The following is a 230-nucleotide window of genomic DNA, read 5'->3' as shown; positions in this document are numbered from 1 at the left end:
TTTTGTCATGTTGAGCTAAAGTCATCGCAATTTTCCTCGTGTAACCTTCCTCTACAGTCCATGAAAATAATAATTATTGCCTATATTTGGTGAATAAAACAATTTCTCTTGTTTCCACAACGAAGGGGGGGGGGGTAAACACGGTCCAAAATCTCGAATCTAACAACGAAAAGCCCGTATGTGGAAGGGAACCAACACTTACTTTTACGCTATTTACGGTTAATAAAGAA

The 230-nt window shown here is 38.3% G+C and overlaps 1 protein-coding gene across 1 annotated transcript in view; it reads right to left on the bottom strand.

Annotated features, from left to right (window-relative positions):
* Window positions 1-230, bottom strand: part of LOC119582333 — a 3,083-nt gene that overhangs the window by 598 nt on the left and 2,255 nt on the right. The window lies entirely within an intron of this gene.

This window comes from Penaeus monodon, chromosome 15 (genome assembly GCF_015228065.2).
Source record: "Penaeus monodon isolate SGIC_2016 chromosome 15, NSTDA_Pmon_1, whole genome shotgun sequence".
NCBI lineage: Eukaryota > Metazoa > Arthropoda > Malacostraca > Decapoda > Penaeidae > Penaeus > Penaeus monodon.
Note: the sequence above shows the minus strand (reverse complement) of the source record. Positions and strands in the feature narration are given on the sequence as shown.